This window comes from Halyomorpha halys, unplaced genomic scaffold (genome assembly GCF_000696795.3).
Source record: "Halyomorpha halys isolate HHAL.00 unplaced genomic scaffold, Hhal_1.1 Scaffold53.1, whole genome shotgun sequence".
Classification (NCBI taxonomy): Eukaryota; Metazoa; Arthropoda; class Insecta; order Hemiptera; family Pentatomidae; genus Halyomorpha; species Halyomorpha halys.
Genome location: NW_027109243.1, coordinates 1,100,511 through 1,120,763, shown reverse-complemented (window position 1 = coordinate 1,120,763; position 20,253 = coordinate 1,100,511). Strand labels below are relative to the sequence as shown.

The 20,253-nt window shown below is 33.5% G+C and overlaps 1 long non-coding RNA gene across 1 annotated transcript in view; it reads left to right on the top strand.

Moving 5' to 3' along the window:
• The first annotated feature begins 18,443 nt into the window (after positions 1-18,443).
• LOC136795775 (uncharacterized) overlaps positions 18,444-20,253 on the top strand; it is a 4,808-nt gene continuing 2,998 nt past the window's right edge. The window contains exons 1-2 of the long non-coding RNA XR_010843443.1: positions 18,444-18,617; positions 19,400-19,510. This is a non-coding gene — a long non-coding RNA (uncharacterized lncRNA). The remainder of the gene's footprint in view (positions 18,618-19,399; positions 19,511-20,253) is intronic.

The window sequence follows — 20,253 nt, the reverse complement described above, 5'->3', positions numbered from 1 at the left end:
TTTGTCCAGATTTAGTCCTAAGTAACGGATCTGTTCAACAGGAATGAGTGGGATATTATTAAAAGATACTGTAGGGCAAGACGAAGGCTTACAACGAAGGGCAAATGTGATTTGGTGGGATTTATTGGAATTTATTTTAATCCTCCTGTTGTGGCACCATTCTTCGACTATTTAATTTAAAGTTAAATGTTAAATGCATGAGAGCTCCTAGTGGATTTTCTGAGCAACTTGTTATGTTACCTATCCTTCTAAAACTTCAGTGTCATTACACAATTAATATTGTCATCTATGGCTTTATTAGTTTTAAAAATATCCAAAACAATACCAACAGTATCAAAACACAAACTACGAGCAAGTAACCTAACTCATAGTGACGAAGCTCAGCTGGTCTGTTGCATGACATCATTCTCCATTTAGCAGACCTAGTAACAGATTCTCAACCATGTTATATATATTAGGGGTATTCATGATGTGTGAAATGTAAAATGTTTAGCCATGTTAAATGTTACAAGAATACGATTGTGAGCAGCCCTATTTAAAGTCATGTTAAATGTATAAGAGCCCCTAGCGGATTTTTTGAGCAGTTTGTTTTATAACCTTTCGTTTCAAAACTACATGTTATTGTTTACTTCTAAGTTTTTATTAAAGTAATATACAATTTACAATAACATGCCTAAAGTGAGTGAAAAGTTGAAAGTTTGGCTACTGAGTGCCTTGTCAACTGTCATTACATTATTATTATTATTATCATCCATTGCTTTGCTACTTTTAAAAACATCCAAATCAATACTAATACACAATCAAAACACAAACTACGAGCAAGTAATCTATAACGAAAATTAAAAAAAACAGTGACGAGCAGCTGGTCTGTTACGTGATGTGATTCTCCATTTAACAGACTTTTAACCGCGTTAAATGTTATATCGTTTTAAAATGGTAGAAGAAGGAAATGTTTCTCTATTTAATATGCTTTAACATGTTAAACTAAAGATCATGAATACCCCTAATATATAGATGAAGTGATAAGGCGGTAACTATAGTAACAGCTGACTTCGCTGCATAATCGTTAATACTGGTCCGATTTAGGTGATTTTTTCTTAATCTTTTAGACAATTTGATTATCTTTGATCTTGTCATATAAGTTTGTGAGCACTAAAATTGGAAAACAGAAAAGGGAGAGAGAAATATCTGGCGCCGTTTTTCATTTATAATCTCATCAACCTCACCATCTCAGGTGGTCTTTCTACAGTTGAGTCTTTATATTCAGTCGTCTCTCCTGATTCTTGTGTGCCTGGTTGTTGTTCCTCTTCCGGGGTCCACTTTCTCACATCCCTAAAGTATTCTCCCTGATTGCAGGAATCTTCGATTGCGTTGACCATCATTGCCCTAGAGAGCCAGTTTGGACTTAGGATCTCCTTCCATTTGGTGATACGCGCGGTAGACTCTTTCAACCCTTAGTTGGCCCTCATCCTACTGAATGTCTTCCAGATCAATACACGTCAAAAGATGGTCTCCATCCATGTCTCCCATGTTGGATTCGATTAATCAACGATGCCGATTCGATGGAGGTATATTTAGAGCAGATCATGTCCTGTTACTGAGACCTTAAAATAAACCACTCCCTCAGCTCTGCTAAGATTGCCGGGGATTCGTTTATCCTTATGCAGTAGGCTCTCTCACTTGAACTTTATGTCTAGCGCTTGTCATTTCCTTACAATGAGAACTTATAATTGATTTCACTGTTCTGTAGGAAAGTTGTCGAACAGGCTGGTTCTCTGTACAAACGAGCTTAGCCAACTTGTCAGCTTGTTCATTGCCATATTTACAAATATGGCCTGGTATCCACTGGAGAGTAATAATCCTTCATATTTTCCTCTTAATAGTAGCCATGTTTCTGCACTTTTCTTAAGTGGGTGACTCTGGAAGATTACAGTGTTGTCATTGCTTTCAATAGTGGCTTTCATCGCAAAGCAAATAGCATGCTTTTCTCCATCATAATGGTCAGATCCCGCTCCAACGGGAAATGGCAGTTGAGAGTTGCTTGAGTATACACCTGCTCCAGCTCCTTTGTTAATATGAGACGCAGACCCATCGGCATCAGTGTGTACTCATTGCTCTACTGCAGGGGTGGCCAACAAGTCGATCACGAGGCCTATTTTAGCCCATCGCGATCGCTGGCTATGTCTGGGTTGGAATTCCGTGTAGCATGGACTTTGACTTTGAATTCAGGAACCGGTTTCCGTTGTAGTTCCTCAATGCATTTTTGGACGTTATGGGTCATTTTTTGCGTCACTACTATCATGCTCCCTTTCTTTAACAAATTGTTGAGGGGCACAAGATACTCCGCTATGTCCGGGTATAAATCTTCTGTAGTAATTTAACGCCCCAAGCAATCGCCGTATTCCTTTTACGTCTATTGGTACTACCATCCTTTTTAGGGCCGACACCTTCTGAATGTCTGTTCTCACACCTTCCTAGGAGGTAGTATGTCCCAAAAAATTAATCTGGTCTTTCCCTACCATAGACTTCCATCGGGATAGCGTCCAAATTTTATTATCCGCTGGATCACACTCCTTAAATGGTCCACGTGGTCCTTTTCTGATCTGAACACTAGTCATTCGTCCATGAGCTTCTGAAATGTAACGGGGGCATTTTTGAGACCAAACGTCATTCTGGTAAATTCAGAAAGGCCTCGTTCAAATGTGAATGCGATCTTATGCTGGTCCCTGGAGTTAATTTTAATTTGATGGTACCCTGCCTTTAAGTCTAACGTGCTAAAAATGGTAGCACCGCCCGAATATCCTCGAACATCGGAATAGGATACTTCTCACCAAGGTATTTTCTTTGCGCTTGCGATAGTCTATTACAACTCGGTACTTTTCTTCGTTCTCACCAGGAGCATTCTTTCTCCGTACCGCCCACAATGGACTGTTATAGGGTGTGGTGCTATTCACGATTATCCCTTGTCCTCGTAAACTTTCTATTCCATTCCCAATGTGCTGTCGAAGGGCCTGGGAATAACACCTTTCCTTCACATAGGTCACCCTATCCTATTTCAATGGTATTTCTTGCACAGTTTTTCCTGTGGTCCCTAATATATTTCCTTGAAAAAAAAATCGTCCTACTCGGTCAGTATTTTGATCTTCTAATTCTCTTCCTGAGTAATCGCACCTACTTTCGCTTTTCCGTCGCCCATGAGCTTCTGGCAGCCGTATCTCTCCCCTCTTCCCTCTGAACATCCCACAGGCCCGGAGAGTTAGTTCCAGCTCCTACCTTTTCCATTAGATCGCAGCCAATAATCATCTTGTAGTCTCGAGGCATTTTCCCCATTATATGGACTGTTATCCTCTTCACCTCAGCCTCCCACCACTTGTCCCATTTCTGTTTACCCTTCAATGCTGGAGGGTCCACCGAGAGTGATCAAATGACAGTTACTTATTCTGACCTATTGTTCCCTCTCTCCGCCACTGAATCTCTAAAGGTCCTCTCGGCCGACAATCGTGTTAGGGCTGCCAGTGTCCACCAAGGAGCTTATTCCTCTGTTCGCTCGTATAATAGGCAAACCGCCGTTCTCTCCTCTCACATGGCGGTTCTTCAACGTGCGGTCGCCCCTCTGTCCGTACACTCCTCAGAACTCTCATCGTGTTTTAGCTACTTCTCCTGTTCGCCTCCAAGTTCTTCTCTTGTCTTACTGACCGTCCTCTTGCCCATTGTCTCCTCTCTCGATTTCGGTCTCTGAGATCTCAGACAATTCCGTAGCTTCACTCGCGGATCCATTCGTCCTTCGAGAGATATCCCTTAATCTCTGTACATTGACTTCTTTCGGTTAAGGGTTATCAGGCCGATACATATAGGGACACTGTCGGGCAATATGTCCTTCTGTCCCACATTCAAAACATCGTGTGCGTGGGCCAGATGCCAGGCTTTACCACACCCATGGCACTTGTGGTCTTCTCGGCGGCCGTTACTTCTTCTTTTTTCCTAACTCAATCTTCTCTCAATGGTATCCGTCTTTTTCTTGGGTTTATCTTGTTACTCTCTTCTCCGCCATGTTGGTTGGACAATGGTAAACGACTCTGGTCTATCCTGGATCCTTCACCTCCATCCGGGACTCCATTTCTCTAGCGCTTGCATTCATAAGATCTTGAGCACATTCCACAAACAAACGGTCTTTTGGAAATCCCTTCTTCTTCCCCAGCTCTTTTGTCATTAGAATCTTCAGTACCATGAATAGGTATTGCATCTGACCCTGTACTTGGATTGTCTCCATCATCTCGCTGAGTTTATCTGTGATTCTGTTGTAGCGTGCTAGGAGTTGCGCAGCATACTGCCCCCTTGACTGCTTTAGTTTTTTAGTCTCTCTGATCATCAGAAATATGTCTTCCTCTAGTGCCCACCGTCCTCCTCCATACGCCTTCTTTAATCTTTCCTAGATAGCTCTCCAAGGGGTCTTTTCGTCAGCCTGAGTCTGATTGAGGATGCTCCATTTTACTCTGCAGACAATCGCTGCTTTTAATGCCTCTGTATCTTTACTATCGAGTAGATTTTCGATAGACTTTGCTTCGATTCGGCTTATAAATCGGTCACCCCCTTTTATGAAGTGGGTCAGTTTTCCCGTTCCTCCAGTAAACCGTTCGAGGACAGAACGGCCTTCCTCAAGTCTCGAGCGGTTACCGTACGTACTTTTATCCACTCCAGTGTTATTGCGTGGGCTTCCGCTAGAGAGACTTCTGGTTGTGTAGCAAGCTCCGAGGGTGGAGGATTTACCACCATAGGAGGTGCGTTCTTGACCCCATTTTTATTAAACACTTCCAGGTTTAAGACCGTTTTTCTGACAATTGCATTATTTAAAAAATGAGATAAGAAAAAAAATGGAAGATAAGAAAACAATTCAATTTTTTTTTTAAACAAAAATTACTCCGATATCTAAAGTTCCCCAGTTTCGGCACCGGTTAGAGGTTTGAGTTCAGAACACAAAGACTAAAAAAGAGAAAGGGTAGAGAGTAATGATCAACTCGGTTGCCACTCAAAGACTGATCTTTACTGAGTCCAGTTCAGCTCTTTATATACATTCAAATCAGCTGATATTGGAGTTACACCTGACTGTAACTTATATATACTAAATAAAATATGAATAGTTTTTATATAGTAATCCTCACTGTTTCAAAATTCGTACTAAATTGAAACTATTCAAACTGAATGACGTATAAAATTGTGGTCTTTTTTTGAAAACTCAAAAAAATAAATTAATATGACTCAACCAATGTACACCAATCGTGGGAGTAATTTAGGGCTCTATAAACTCCACCGAAGGGCACAAACTAGATTTAATTAATCAAATTAGAACCGGAGATATAAAATAAAACGTTTAAACAGTTTTTCTTTATTTGAAACTAATATTTTGCCTTTATATGGGCATTAAATCTAAACGTTGTTAATTTAAGTTAAGAGAGGATATATTCAGCTTTCACATTGGATAAAATATAGAGGAGTTTTGAAAGATTATATGAACAGAATAATAAAATCACAGTCATAGAATAAAAAAAATAAAATAAATGAAGGTGAAAATTTTCTAATTTTTAATTTATTTGAAAATAGGTATTTGTAGGTTTCAGGAGACGCTATAATTTGCTTTTTCCTAATAAAAATTCTTTGATGATCTACTTTACTGAAATATTTTTTAAATTTTTAATGAGTTAAAGATCATTTAATAGATTCTGTAAAAATTTTTTCTTATTGTCCAAAAAGAGACAAATCAATTGGCATATAATTACGATAGAAAAAAAGTATACTTTCTGAGCTAGACACTAAAAATGCACCCTTCTTTAAATACCTTTTTTTTACAGGAAAAATCCCAGAAAAATGCTGAACACAGCATAAATTCCCATCGCAATCGGAAGAACGGTATGGCAGTGCATAAATTAGGAACTAATAAATACTAATTTTTATATATTAGATATAAAACGCTTTTGTGATTTTTCATAATATTCTATAAGCCATTTTCATTTCCAGCCAAATCAACGTATTGAAATCTATATTCAAATTTAAAACTCCTGGAAATATTTGTGATGGTATATTTAAAATTCTGCTTATACCTGAGGTCATTTTTTCATAGGGATTTTATTCGTAAAATTCCCTTAAAAATCATATAAATTAAACAATGTTTCATGCAAAATTTATAATTTCTTCTATTATTTAAAATTTTTAGCCTCCATAAAATACCATCTGAAAATGTCACTGTTTTCTTTTTTAAAAAATATTTTAATTTCATTTATGAATAGTATAAGAAAGAGCCCAAGATGAGAAAAGAGGCAATTATACCCAATTTTTGATAAATATAATGAAAACTATGTATAATTACTAGTAAAAATTGATGATAAAAAATGGCGGCTGATTCTAGTAAAAAAAAAATTAATTTTTCATTCGGAGCTCCATATCTTTAAAACTACCAACAATATTAGAAAAGATAAGAGAGCATCATTTGATGTAGAGTAAATTTGCTAAAATATAAGTCCTAATATTGCTATTTACGTTAAATAGTTCTCGAGTTATAGCTTTTTAAAAAGCAACATTTCATAAAAATGTTGTACAGAATATACTGAAATATAGTTAGTGAATTTATTTTGAGAAATCTATATCTCTGGAACTATGAGACGTACAAATGTCTATTAGCACTCAAATTAAAGCTAGTTTAATGGACTATAAAGTAGTTTCTGAAGTTTATCTTCGTGGGAGTAGTAACTTCCATGATATTTGCTAAAATAATTTGTAATTGTTTGGACAAATTTTCAGATGCCAAATATCATAAAAACTACTACCCCTACGAAGATACCTGTCTTAAACTACTTTATAGTACGTTAAATTTTCCTTATTTTGAGTGCCGGCAAACTTATCTACCTCTTATGGTTCTAATGATATATTTTTTTCAAAAATCTAACATGTTTCTGAAATAAAGTTTTTCATAAATTTGAATGGTTCCTTTCCAAGATTATTAAGTGTTTGAAATATTCCACATATTTACTTATCGTATTTTTTTGTACAGTTGTAAATTACAATAACTAAAAAGATTTTCTATTTAATTATATTTTCGTATACAACCGTGAGGTGCAATTTCTTATTTGGTCGATTAATCTATGAGTTCTTATTGGAAGAAGATTTTATTATTTACTCACTTTTATACTCTTTTGGATAATAAGGTAAATATAGTTATTAAGGTTAAGCATTTAAGTTAAAGTTAAGTCAACCTATAAGTTTTAATTGTTTTATTAATTGATAAGAATTCTTTTTTCCCTTTTTCATTCTGTGTACATACATTTCTTATTATTATTAAACTTTTGTACATATAGTTCTGCTGTTCTTTCTCTGCTTTCAACTTGTTAATTTACTTATATTTTTTTTGTTGTTGTTTACGGAATATTACGATAATTCAACTGGTGGTAGGTAACACCCCTAGGTTTTCTGCTATCTGCATGTAAAGGTATTCGCCAGTGGTTATAATTCGATTATTATTTATATAAGGGTATATTGTGGGCATATTGTTTCGGGGTTTCCGTTATTTCTAAGAAAAAATAACGTGGCGCCTAAGGAGCAATTAATTCTTTATTGTTTTGTCTTTTTTTCCCATATGTCCAGATTGGCCTTATTACAGTCATGTAGATCAGTCTTTTGTAATGTGTTGGAAGTTTAGACCGTTTGTCTAGTAAGTGCTGTAATAGTCGAAATCGACGTGCACTTTCCTGTCTTTTCAGTCTGGTGTGAGGATTCCTGGTTAATCGCTTGTCCAAATGTAGTCCAAGGTAGCGGATCTGTTCGACAGGGGTAAGAGTAACATCATTAAATGAAACTGTAGGGCAGTCAGTAGGTTTACGACGAAGGGTAAAGTTGATTTGATGGGATTTGTTGGAATTTATCTTAATCCTCCAATTACGACACCAATCTTCGAGGGCTGTGATATGGGATTGGAGATTTTGGGATACAATTAATGGGTTATTATTAATAACGAGCACACATGTGTCATCAGCATACGTGGTGAGGATAGTGTTAGGATTGTGGAATGTCAGCTGTATAGACGGTGTAGAGGATGGGACCAAGGATACTACCTTGAGGAACACCAGCTGACTGAGAATAGAGGGATGAATAGGAACCATTGTGGTTTCCTTGGAATAATCTATCAATGAGAAAGGAACGAATGATGAGAAAGTATGTAGGAGGTAGGAATTTACGGAGTTTGTAATTTTAACTTTTAAATTACAATTTAAACATTTTATTTGCATTTAATATGGCTTATTGCCCTCTCTGGCTTCAATGACTGCTTCCATTCGTCTTGGCAAAAGATTTTGAAGAAAATCTTGGGGTATATTGTCCCACTCCTACAATTCAGCTGCGTTTAGCATTTCAATTGTATTAGGAGATGAATTTCGTGACCGAATCTTTCTCTTGAGATAATCCCAAACGTATTCGATTGGGTTAAGATCAGGACTTCTTGACGGCCAAACAATGGCGTGGATGTTTGTGGTGTTCAGGTTCTCAGAAACACATCTTGAGAACGGACATCATCATCCATGAGGAACGATTCAGAGCCTATGAACGGCATAAAAGGCACTAGATGATTTGGAAGAATCATTCCTACATAACTCAAAGCATTCAAGGCTCTTCCTTGGATTGGCACTAACTCGTACATGCATCCCAAGATATGCTGCCCCAGAACATGATAGGAGGCAATTAGTGATGTAACCCAATGGTTTGCCTTTGATTGAGAGCGATGGTTCTGACCGAATCATTGTGGCTTAAACGATTCATTTTGAATTAAAGTGATGTTTTATTGTAAGATATATGAAATTGCCAAAATATCACGGGTGATGTAACAAAAAATAAATAATTATCTACTACAGCTGTAATCGAACCCAGACCGAGATAACAGATTGCTTTTGGATATTCCACTATTGGAATAGTATATTCATAATGTGAACGCCTACGACCCATGAACCGTCATGGGTTCAGTACTCTGTAAGAAAGTGCTGTTTTTAGAACAATGGTTAAACAAGGAGGTGATTTGCTTAAGACCACGCTCGACCACTAGATCCCTAATTAAGAATACTCACTTTATGGAGGCTGAGTGGGCCCCAGAAGGGTTCTCATACCCATAGGATCGACTCACAGCTACAGTAACAGAATAAATAATTATCTGCCACAGCTGGATTCGAATCCGGGTCTTTAGAGTTAGTAGCACAGTGCCTTATTGGGGCGCTACCCCGCTCCCAATTGGGAGACTATGCGACATAGATACTATATTATTTGGTTACATTATTTTGTTGTAATATTTGGATAATCCACTTCAATAGCTTTAGATTAAACTATATTGATATATCAACTACCCTTGGAGAGGATAATAAAAACAGTAAAATTAGTATTTAAATTTTTAAGATCATAAAATTTACTATCGAAAATATAACATAAAATAAACAAAAAAATATAAAAAATAAAATAAATGTAAGCATAAATAAATAAGAATAAATTGTTTTGACAACCACCGTAGTTTTACGCCATTAAAAAAGACCGAACGAAATATACAATTTTATAAAATTAGTCCAGTCCGCTGGTGTTCCTCAAGGTAGTATTATCGGTCCCATCTTCTACACCGTCTTTACAGCTGACATCCCAACCATCCCTAACACTATCCTCACCAAGCATGCCGATGAAACATCTGTTTGCTCGCATATAATAATAACCCTTTGATTGCATCCCAAATACTCGAAGAATGATGTCGTAATTGGAGAATCAAAATAAATCCCAACAAATCCAATCAAATCACCTTTACTCTACGTCGTAATCCTACCGACCTCCCTACAGTATCCTTTAATAATGTTGATCTTGAACAGATTCACTTCCTTGGACTACATCTGGACAAGCGACTAACCTGGAATCCTCAAACAAGACTGAAAGACAAGAAACTGTGCTTCAATTCATTAGAAAAGACTAATAAAGTACAAACTAATACTATTAGTCTTGTAGATTTATATTAATTCAATTACACTGACTTGTTCAATAGTAACTTGTACTTTAGTATTTTTTAATTCCTGTAATATCATTAATAGTCATCCCTATCATGAAAGAAATGAGTATTAGTATTATTACCACACTAGTTACTTCACTTGTACTATGAACTAATATTATTAGCTTTCATTATGAAACAGGGCCCTGGACATACGGAGTTGAGCTTTGGGGCTCCACTAAACCTTCGAATTCCTCTCTTATCCAATCGTTACAATTCAATCCCGAACCAGATATCAATCCTCCCATTATAAACTCCCTAACAATCCAAACCCACTACTTTCTAATCTTGTTTCCTCTTTCATTCCTTACAATCCTCCGAGGCGCCTGAAAAGAAGATGTCCACGTGACCTGCTAATGTAAAAACTTCATTAAAATGCTACCAATGAGTAGTTTCTCTACACGCCTCTATCACTCCGTAATTACTTACATCAAATTTACTAAATGTATAATTATGTGCAGTTGTACATTCCAATAAGGACACAATATAAAAATAAAATTAGTCAGCCTAATCTTGATTAATAATTATTTTATTTAGAAGGCATGAATCATTAGCCGTTATCGCCTTCTTGATTAATTATTGAAAAACTATTCAATAAATATCTTGTTGTAAGCAAAATTTATTTTAAAAAGTTTTACGCTATTAAAAAAGAACGAATGTGTTTTAAAAAATTAATCAGCACTATCTTGATTAATAATTATTATATTTGTAAGGCGTGAATCACTTTGGTCATCGCTACCTTCTTGATTAATGATTAAAAAATTATTCAATACATCTCTTGTTATAACCAATATTCATTAAAAAATGTAGAACTTACGATTCTTCTTAAATGGATTTGTTCATTAGAGTAAGCGTTTTTTTTTTTTTTTTCAAGCATTCCTGAGAATAACTATTTATTCTGTCCTAACTTAATTTATTCTATAGAGAACTATTTGTTTGTTTTATATCAATAAACAACTAAAGAAAGCAATAATTGAACGCTCTCCGTTATATTTAGCTTCGAATATTTGACAGAATGGGACATTCTTTCGGTTTTTTTTTTTTAGTCGGTTTTTATACTGGGAAAAAGGGAATATTTATGTTATGGTATATTTACGAGATGTGAGACACTAAACAAGGCGGGTTCAGTCTCTGGTGCTGAGTTGAGGTTTTCTGCTTACCAAGCTTATTTCATAAGACCAACAACCCAGGATTATAAAGGACTAAAAAGAAAAAAAAGAAAAAAAAAAGGCCATTTAGTTCGAGGGGAGCAATAAACTGGGACCTTATAAAGTGGAACCGAACTAGTGGGAAAAAAACTGTCGTAATTCTTGGATCTAGGAAATCCAAACCAAAGGCTTCTTTGAATCGTAATCATTATTTACTATTATAGATCTGTTCCAATAGTGCAAGAGGAGAAAGAGAGTTATTTCACTACAATTTTCGGTTCACTTTAACAAAAACTATGTATAATTACTAGTCAAAATTTATGAGTCTGCCAAGTATAGGTAGGGGAAATAAAAAATGCCACCTGTTCCAAAAATTTCAATCAGAGCTCCAACTTCTAGATTTCCTATTTATGAATAGTACAAGATCCCAAGACGAGAAAAAGGCAGTAATTTCACCTCAATTTTTTATTACTGTAATGAAAACTTATGTGTTACTGTTTAACTTGTCAAAATATTAATGTAATTTAACTATCAAAATTGATGAGTCTGCCAACTATAGGTAGGGAAAATAAAAAATGGCGACTGATTCATAACGTTAAAAAAAATTAAGAATTTATTTTGACAAATCTATTTGTCAAAAACCATTCGCTGTACAGATGTCTATTAGCACTCAAATTAAAGCTAGTTCGATGTACTATAAAGTAGTTTATGACGTTTATCTTCGTAGGAGTAGTAGTTTTGGACTATGAACTAGAAATCAACATTTTGTGAATTTATTTTGGAAATTATCATAAAAACTACATCTCAAAAGTTATTTCCCCACGGATTTTTTATTACTTTAATGAAAACTATGTATAATTAATAGCCTAAATTGATGAGTCTGCCAAGTATAGGTAGGGGGAATAAAAAATAGTGGCTGTTTCAAAACGTTAAAAATAAATATTTTTTCATTCGGATCTCCATATCTTTAAAACTACCAACAACTCAAGAAAACCTTACAGAAAATCAATTAATGTAGAGTAAATTTCTCAAAATATGAGCCATAATACAGCTATTCACGAGCAACGTTTTATAAAAATGCTCTGAAAAATTAGAAGTCAGTGAATTTATTTTGAGAAATCTATTTGTCAAAAATCATTGACTGTACAGATATCTATTAGCACTCAAATTAAAGCTAGTTTAATGGACTATAAAGTAGCTTATGACGTTTATCTTAGCAGAGGTAGTAGTTTTGGACTATGAACTAGAAAATCAACATTTTGTGAATTTATTTTGGAAAATATCATAAAAACTACATCTCCTTCGAAGATGAACGTTATAAACTACAATATAATACATTCATCTAGCATTAATTTGAGTGCTAATAGACATTCGTACGTCTCATGGTTTCTAGGATGAAGATTTTCCACAATAAATTCACTAACTACAGATTTTTCAGTATATATTTCATGAAATGTCATTTCTTAAATCATCGTGTCTTAGGGCTCATATTTTAGCAAATCTTCTCTAAAAAAATTGTTTTGTTTTTTTTAATTTATTTAATGTAATTTACAACTGTACAAAATACTAAATAAAATAAATAAATTGGATGAATTTTTCAAACACTTTAAAATTTTGGGAAGGAACCACCCATTGAGGTGGTACCTCAAGCATTAATTTAAATCAGAAGGTCCCTTGGCCACCTTCTTTTCAGACGCCTTGGAGGTTTATCAGGGATTGTTAAGGATGAAAAATTAAAAATCAATGGGTTAGGATGGATAAGGAGTTTGGAATGAAAAGACGCATATCTGTTATAGGCCAAATCTGCAAACTAAAATTAAAGTTTAATGTGCTATAAAGTAGCTTATGTTGTTTACCTTAGTAGGAATAGTAGTTTTCATGATATTTGCCAAAATAAATTGATTTATAGTTGTCGGCTGACCAAAAACTACTACCCCCACGAAGATAAATGTTATAAACTACTTTAAAGTGCATTTAACTATCTTTTTATAGTTAAATAATAATAATAACTAGGATTATAGAATAACTATTATTTGATTGCTGACAGACATACATACGTCTTATGGTTCTTATGATATATTTTTCAAAAATCAAAAATTTTATCTGAACAGTTAAAAATTAACATTTGGTGATTTTATTTTGTCATATATCATAAAAATACTACTCCAACGAAAATGAACGTTATTAACTACTTTATTCTACAACTAACTAGCTTTAACTTAAGTGGTGGCAGACATTTCAGTTCACTTTTTTACGAAACGTTATTTTTTAAAAAGCTATATCTCGGGAACTATTGAACGTAAATAGATCTATTAGGGCTAATATTTAAAAAAATTTAGTCTTCTTTAAATGACGTTCTCTTAGATTTTCTTGTGTTGTTAATAGTTTTATTGTTATAGAACTCCGAATGAAAAATTAATTCTTTTTACGTTTTGAAACATTTTTTATTTTCTCTACTTATTTTTGTTTCCTTTTGTTCATTTTTATATAATTTTCTTTTCACTTATATTTAAATAATTTTTTAACCCTACCTTAGTGTAATTTTTTTTTCGTATTATCCTACATTGTTTGACGAAGCCCTAAAAAATGGGGCGAAACGTGGAGTTGTTAATAATTTTTTTTTTCCTTTGTGACCGCATCCCCGACCATCTTTATATTTTAAAAAAATATTTTTGATTTTGTCTGAATAATTAGTATTTGTCGATTTTGATCGAAGAAGTCTATTTAATATACAAAATAAAATCTACCTTATCAAGAAATCATATTTTCGAATTCACCAAGGCGTTTTCGTAGTCGCAAAGTTAATTCCATCTTTCTTCAACATGTAAAAGAATGTTGGCAACATATTTCATTTTTGTCCCAGATTTTAGATTCCATATCCCAGTACCAATTCCTCTCCCAACCGATTCCTGAGATGATTATTTTTGTTCCCGAGGATTATTTGCGGATGCCTCCTGTTGCTATATTTGTCGCCGTCGTACCCTCCTGCTTACTCCCATCCTCATGACTCTAAATCAGCCATCTTGGTTCAGAAATAATCAACTCTAAGACCAATATGCAACTTCCGGCTTCGATGCATACTGAGCTGGGTATAATTCTTAACAGAAAGAAGACGTATTAGTTTTTCGAGGTTCTTTTTTTTAAAATTCTAATACAATATTTTTTGAAGAGAATTAATACAAGGGCATTAAGTAGTATTGTTCTAACATTCAGTCATACAATACATATAGAAGTAGAAAAAAAATGCAATTTGCATTTATTTATTGCAAAATAAATAATGAATAAATAAAATGAGTAATAATAATAAGTAAAATAGAGATAGAGTGGCTATGAATTAATTTTATATTTATTAAAATTTATAACAGAATGTCCTGCAGCAGTCTGGGCTTCAGTCTTCGGGTTGAGGTTGGGTTTCCCAGGTTTTTGGTCACTGCTCTTTTAACTGTCGGCAACTGGGAGTGGAACTTCATGAACCGTTTTTTGATATAATCCTCTATTGACTCCATCTGTAATTCGCGATGCAATTGGCTATTTCTTATGAACCAAGGAGCATTAACTGCGATTCTTAGGACTTCATTTTGAAAAGATTGTAGGTTTTTCCTTTTCGTAAAGGATGCCGCTCCCCAGACTTCACAGCCATACATCAACTGTGGCCTGAGAATTGTTTTAAAAATAAGAATAGCAGTTTCTGTTTTTAATTTGTAATATCTATTTAGGATATGATATTGTGTATGTTGGATTTAGTTTGATGTTGCTATGGTGATTCCAGGTAAGGCGGCGATCTAGGTGAGTTCACAGGTATTAGTACAAGAGCCGGGATGAAAAAAAATAAGGCAGTTCTCACCCCAATTTATGATTACTTTAATGAAAACTATGGATAATTAATAGTCAAAATAGATGTGTCTGCCAAGTATAGGTAGGGGGAATAAAAAAGGGCGGCTGTTTCAAAAACTTAAAAAACACTCATTCGGAGCTCTATATCTTAAAAACTACCAACAACACAGAAAACCTAAGAGCACTTTATTTAAAGAAGAGTAAATTTGCTGAAATATTAGCCCTAAAAGAGCTATTTACATCCAATAGTTCTCGAGATATAGCTTTTTAAAAAGCAAAATTACTTAAAAATCTACTTAAGATTAGTAGTTAGTTAATTTATTTTGAGAAATATATACCTCAGGAACTATGTGACGTACAGATGTTTATTAGCAATCAAATTAAAGCGAGTTTATTGGGCTATAAAGTAGTTTATGACCTTTACCTTCGTAGGAATAGTAGTTTTCAAGATATATGCTAGAATAAATGGATTTATAGTTGTTAGGACAATAAGTTTGATTTATGAAAAACTTCATTTCAGAAACCATTGGACGTACATATGGTTGCCATTGCTCAAATTAAATCTAGTTAAATTTACTATAAAATTGTTAATTATGTTTATCTTTGGAGGAGTAGTAGTTTTTATGATAGTTGACAAAATAAACTCACAAAATGTTAATTTATAGTTGTTCGTATAAAATGTTGGATTTTTGAAAAATTATATCTCTAGATTCATAACACGTACATGTCTGCCAATACTCAAAATAAAGGAAATTTAACTTACTATGAAGTAGTTTATGACACAAAGATAAACATAATAAAATACTTTATAGCTCATTAAACTAGCTTTAATTTGAGTGCTAATAGACATCTTTATGTCAAATGGTTTTTGAGAAATAGATTTTTTGAAATAAATTCTCTAACTACTGATCTTTTAATACATCCTATAAAACATTTTTATGAAATGTTGCTTTTTAAAAAGCTATATCTCGAAAACTATTTAACGTAAATTACTCTATTAGGGCTCATATTTTAGCAAATTTGCTCTTCTTTAAATGACGTTCTCTTAGTTTGTCTTGTGCTGTTCCTACTTTTTGAGATATAGATCTCCGAATGAAAAATTAGTTTTTTTTTATCGCTTTGAAACAGCCGCCATTTTTTATTCCCACTACCTATACTTGGCAGACTCATGAATTTTGACTAGTAATTATACATAGTTTTCATTAAAGTAATCGAAAATTGGGGTGAGATAACTGCCTTTTTTCTTCTCTTGGGCTCTTGTACTAATATTAGAGATGAAGTGCACCAGATCTTTTTTGTATAATCTGAAGATTTCAGATTGCTTAGGTGGCCATGTATCTCCGTGCTTTATGCAGGTTTTTATTAAATTGAACCATTGTTGATCCACCGAGTGAAGTCGAAAAGTAAGTGATTGAAAGTTTATGAAGTTCGTTCCCTTCGCAATTACAGAAGTCAGTGTTAGTTATATGATTATATATATGTATGTATGTATTATGGGTAATTAATTGTGGTGTTTTCTTTGCCGTAGAGTGTGGTGGGGAGGAAGCTGATAGTGTGGAGGTGATACGTCTGACGTTTAGTGGGTCTGTCATTCTTTAGTCGGTGGTCCTTTGATAATGTTCGTTCGGTAAGTACCTACTCAATTCTCATCATTCCTAGCTTATTTTACTATATTACTATTATTTACAATATAGTGTATTTATTTGTATATTCAAGGAAGAACTATAAATAATTAGAGCTATATATATTTGTATTTCAAAGTTGTTATTTCATAAATTTTAACATGTACTATAAATATTATATTGCTTCTTGATATACCATTATGAAGTAATTTTTCTTTGTTACTTATTACATATGATTTATTATAATATTTTACTAGTTTATGTAAAAATTAAATAATCAAAACAATTTTTGCTGATAACTTTGGTTCGAAACTTGGAAAAACACTTCAGTTAAAGTAAATCGCGGTTTTAAAGTAATCGCGTTTTAAAGTAATCGCGAGAACCGTTATCAGTCTTCCAGATTTAGGTCAAATGGGTCCAAGATTTCGTGACTTATGGTTGTTGAATCTTAAAGGAAAATTAAAGTTTCAACATAAGGTTGGGTTTATTTTTTTTTTTTTTAGATTTTTTTATTATTCACTTCAACGAGCCTATTGAATTATCTGTAATAGTGATCACCTACGGTGTGAGGTATATAGAAAAACATTTATAATTGAAGTGAGGAATGAGATATATTTTTATCAATTTCAAAAACTTTTTAGACAGAAATGAAAATAAAAGACAAAAAATATTAGTCGATTCCTACTATTACAACACTTACTAGATAAACGGTCTAAACTTCCATTACAAAAGGCTGATCTACAAGACTGTGATAAGGCCTATCAAAATAAATCCCAACAATTCAAATCACCTTTACCCTTCGTCGTAATCCTACCGACCACCCAGTATCCTTACCTATATCCAGTATACAGTATCCTTTAATAATGTTGATCTTACTCCTGTCGAACAGATCCGCTGCCTTGGACTACACCTGAACAAACGACTAACCTGGAATCCTCACACAAGACTGACACAAAGACAAGAAACTGCACGTCGATTCCGACTATTACAGTACTTACTAGACAAACGGTCTAAACTTCCAATTCATTACAAAAGACTGATCTAACTGACTGTAATAAGGCCAATCTGGACATACAGAATTGAGCTTTGGGGCTCCACTAAACTTTCGAATTCCTCTCATATCCAATCCTTACAATCCAAAATCCTTCGTAAAATCCTCAATGCTCCTTACTTTGTCACAAATAAAATTATCCATAGAGACCTTAATGTTCCTTATGTAACCGATCTAGCCCGAACCAGATATCAATCCTCCCATTATAAACTCCCTAACAATCCAAACCCACTACTTCCTAACCTTGTTTCATCTTCAATTCCTTACAATCCCCTGAGGCGCCTGAATAGAAAATTGCCTCGAGACCTTTAAATGTAGAAATATTATTGGAGTGCTGCTAATGGGTAGTTTTTCTACAAACCTGTATCACTCCATAATAACTTACATCAAATTTACTAAATGTATAATTATGTACAGTTGTAAATTCCAATAAAGACAAAAAAAAATTAAAATTAAATTAGTCATCCTAATCTTGATTAATAATTGTTTTATTTAGAAGGCATGAATCATTAGCTATTATCGCCTTCTTGATTAATTATTAAAAGCTATTCAATAAATCTCTTGTAATCTAAAATTCAATAATCTTTCATCAAATTTGATAGATTTAATTTCATGTAAATACATTTGTAAATGTCAATAATTTAAAAAATAAACATCATTTTGCCCACTGATATATCTGATCATACTGAAACCATGGTTTCGAACCAAAGTTAACAGAATAAATAATCAATTTTGTTTTTAGTTTGTAATAAATTTTATGCACAAACCTATGCCAATTCATATGCCCATGGTACTTTGTCGTAGGATGTGGTGGAGAAAGAGCGATGGAGGGGATATGGAGTATGGTGGGGATACCTTCGACGTCTTCAGCTTCTTTCCTTAGTCAGTCGTCGTTGGGTACAGTTCGTTCGGTGAGTGCTTACTTAATTCATAATTAATTTGATGAGAACCAAATTCATAATTTATTATCATTACTATTAAATTATAACAAGTAATCATAGATTTTAAATGGAACCAGTATATATCATTAACTTTTTATCAATTTCTAAAGACTTAGCGATTCTATCGAATACCAAAAGTTTCATAATATTTAGAATGAGTTGGGGATACCAAATATTATACCTTTAGGCTATAGAAACAATTTCTGTACAATTATCTTGTATAGTTATTTCAGTTTTAACACTGCAATGATGTTTCATGATTGATTTGTAATCAAGTTTTTGCAAACATCAGGAAAATTATACTCCTAGGAAGATACACATCATAAACATTATAGCACAGTAAACTAGCTTTAATTTGAGTGCTAATAGACATATGTACGGCTCATGGTTCCTGATATGTAGATTTCCCTCAATAAATTCACTAACTACTAATTTTTCGGTATATATTTTGAGAAATGATATTTTTAAAAAACTGTGTCTCGGGAAATATTGAACGTAAATATTAGGAATAATATTTTAGAAAATTGACTCTACTTCAAATGATGTGTTATTAGGTTTTATCGTGTTGTAGGTAGTTTCAATGATATGGAGCCCCGTTTGAAATATTATCTTTTTTAACGTTCTGAAACAGGTGCCATTTTTTACTCCCCCTAATTATACTTGGCAGACTCATCAATTTTGACTTATAATTATACATAGTTTTCATTAAATAAAAGATTGGGCTGTAATAACTTACTCTTTCCTCCTCTCAGGCTCCTGAAGACATCCTGGCCAGCCAAGACAACCAGAGAGGAAGAGAGCCACCACTAGAAGGATTCAATCCAGCCTGAATTCATACCAGTCCTGAACTGCAATTTTGAATGGTAAGATAAATTAAATACTCGTTATTAATCTCATAGCCCAGTATTCATAATTCAGTTGTGTATATAAAGTAATAGTAATATATTAATATTCATGAATTAATATTAAGTATACACAATTATATCTAGCATACCATAGGATATCTAGTTCTTGATTCAAATAGATTTCAGGGAACAGTAGGTCGGTTTCCATGGAAATATATAATACAGATACACAAATACATAATAAATGCAGTTTTTTGAACTCCCACCACTGAAACGTAGCAATATATACATTATTAAAAAATCAATTACTGTAATAACTTTATTTTGACTTTTGACTTTTTTTACTATACCTCTTTTGATTAATTTATCTATTCTTATGTATTTGCTTGTTAGTTTATGTATTCAAAGAATAGAGAAACCATTATTCAAACATAACGAAGTTGTGCTGCCCAAGTTCATTGGATTGCTAGCTAGCTACACAGCATACTTATTCAAATCTAATGAGACAATTTTTTTTAACAATTTACAACATTTAGGCATAACAAGTAAACAATATATAATTATAGTATTTTTAAATTTTTTGTTTTATCGTACTTTTATCTTTTACATTTTTTTTTCCTTCTATACTTTATTAATTTTTTTTTTAATCCTTTTTTTCTTATTCTTCCCTTCCTATTATTTTTATTTGTTTTCAAATTTTCTCTTTGAACCCAATGTAACTCTCTCTTTTTCCTTATCCCCCCCTTTAATAAATAAATAAA